Source organism: Thalassophryne amazonica, chromosome 2 (genome assembly GCF_902500255.1).
Source record: "Thalassophryne amazonica chromosome 2, fThaAma1.1, whole genome shotgun sequence".
In the NCBI taxonomy this organism is placed as follows: domain Eukaryota; kingdom Metazoa; phylum Chordata; class Actinopteri; order Batrachoidiformes; family Batrachoididae; genus Thalassophryne; species Thalassophryne amazonica.
Genome location: NC_047104.1, coordinates 61,983,011 through 61,985,326, shown reverse-complemented (window position 1 = coordinate 61,985,326; position 2,316 = coordinate 61,983,011).

Genomic DNA, 2,316 nt, shown 5'->3' with positions numbered 1-2,316 from the left:
TGATAAAGGATACCATTCTACATAACAATCTCAAATATGAAAGAAATTTTATGTTTTATGACAGAGTTATGAAATTCAATCAATGTTAAAGACAGGGATTTTTCAAATTTTCCAAGATTTTTCCTGACTTTAACCTTTGACCTATGACCTTGAAAATGTAATCAGTTCTTTATTATCAGGATTTGAATCATTACTAAAAAATTTCATAATGATATATGAAACACTGTGTGCTCCAGGCTCCTCACAAACAAACAAATAAACAAAGAGGGGTGAAAACATAACCCCCTCCAACTTTATTGGTGGAGGTAATAAATGCTCTGGAACATGAAACACAACAAACCTTTTCCTCCACTTTATACCACAAATATATAGTATAAAGAAATGTTCTAGCAAGTGTAGTTTTTACAGCTGGAGCCGCTTTGATGATATGATGCTTGACTCATACAGTGTCATTTAGGTTCGGTTATAAAGCCTGGGCAGGAAGCCCCAGCACCAGCCAGTCAATTGCTTTTGCTTTTTCCTTATAGGCCAAATTGTCATTGTAGGAAAAAAGAGTGACATTTAATTCAAAATAAATAAATGAAAAATAGAAATTTTAAAAATTTTATGGAAATAAATTCAATAAATATTTAAATATTATTAAATATATTAAATATTTATATTTATATATTTTTTCAAATATAAAAATACATTTATATAGCCAAACAGAAATATATTAAAGAAAGTGAAAATAAACATGCCTAATAAACAACAGACAATAATTGGTTTGTGTTTTTAATCTATCTTTATATTTCCACATTTATTTCTTTTTTCTTTTACTGATTTATTTATATTTTTGACATAATGAACACTCCATATTTGCATGGCCAAAAACATCAATGTCTGATTTATTTATTTAACCTTTGAACTGGAAGATGTGCTGTTAACCATTAATGTCACCAAGGCAAAGCGACTGAGAGAATAAAGAGATTTTCATAGAGAGAAAAAGCTGTGTATCGTCTACATAGCAATGACAAAAAGAAATGTTACCAAACTGGATTATTTGAAGGGTCTGACATGGACTGTTTTGTGTCGGTGTTTATATCCCATATATACTATGTACTCTTACAAAAGTTATTGAGGTCTGTCTGTAGATATTTGGTCCAATGATAGATAGTCCTAGACAAAAAAAAAAAAAAAAATATTGCTGCAACTGCAACATGTCAACACATTCACACACTGCTGTCATGTGGCTTGAACATTCTCAGTATGTAATCCCCCCAAAAATGTGAAAAATGTTCCAACTGCTCCATATGACCTGGAAAGGACAGGATAACAAATGACAACTTTCCCATATAAGATAATGCCCACATCTAGGTTATCACAGGACAAAGCCCAAGGTGTTTCTGTTAGTTCATACACTATATATATATAGTTTTAATTCTTAGAATCAGAATCACCTTTACTGTCATTGCACAGCATATCAGCACAACGAAATTTGTTTGTGCATCCTCAAAAACAATGCTCACCCTCACACATATCTTACCCACACACACACATACGTCAATAAATATTAAGAACATCAGGAGATTGGGGGGTGGGGTGGGGGTGAGGCGAGCTCAGAGACCTCTAAATTACACCATTCCAGTTCGACATTTGTCTCATATTGCACTGTCCCCAATAAACATAACTCATATTGCACTATTTCCACATTGTCTTTGTCCCATATTTGCTAAAATATTTGCATATTTTCTATTTGCTAAATGATACTTTGCATCACCTTTTATCCACAGTTGTAATAACTTTATTTTTTGATCACTGTACAAACTGAAACTGGACTTTATCATCGTTTGTACCCCATAACTCCATAATGTTCAGTCATACCTACTGTAAACTATACCTTCTGAGATGTTATGCGGTATGCTTTTCAACATGATTGGAGCATTTCTCCACCTGACTGGAAAATCACTAAGGGCGCTTGGGCAAGGCCTTTAATCCCCTATTGCTCCTGGTGTGTAGTGAGCACCTTGTATGGCAGCACCCTGACTTCGGGGTGAATGTGAGGCATAATTGTAAAGTGCTTTGAACGTCTGATGCAGATGGAAAAGCGCTATATAAATGCAGTCCATTTACCATTTTATTTCTAAATTCTGACCCATGTGAAATCCTTCATTGCCCCAAGCCTTGCTACAGATATTACTCTAAATGGTTATCATGCATCCGTTTATTCACCTTTGGTGATCCCAATTATGGGCAAAATTGGCTGCGGGCTCATGGACGAATTGCTGATAAATTAAAATGATGATTGCATAAGTGAAATCTGTTTTGTACAAGTAC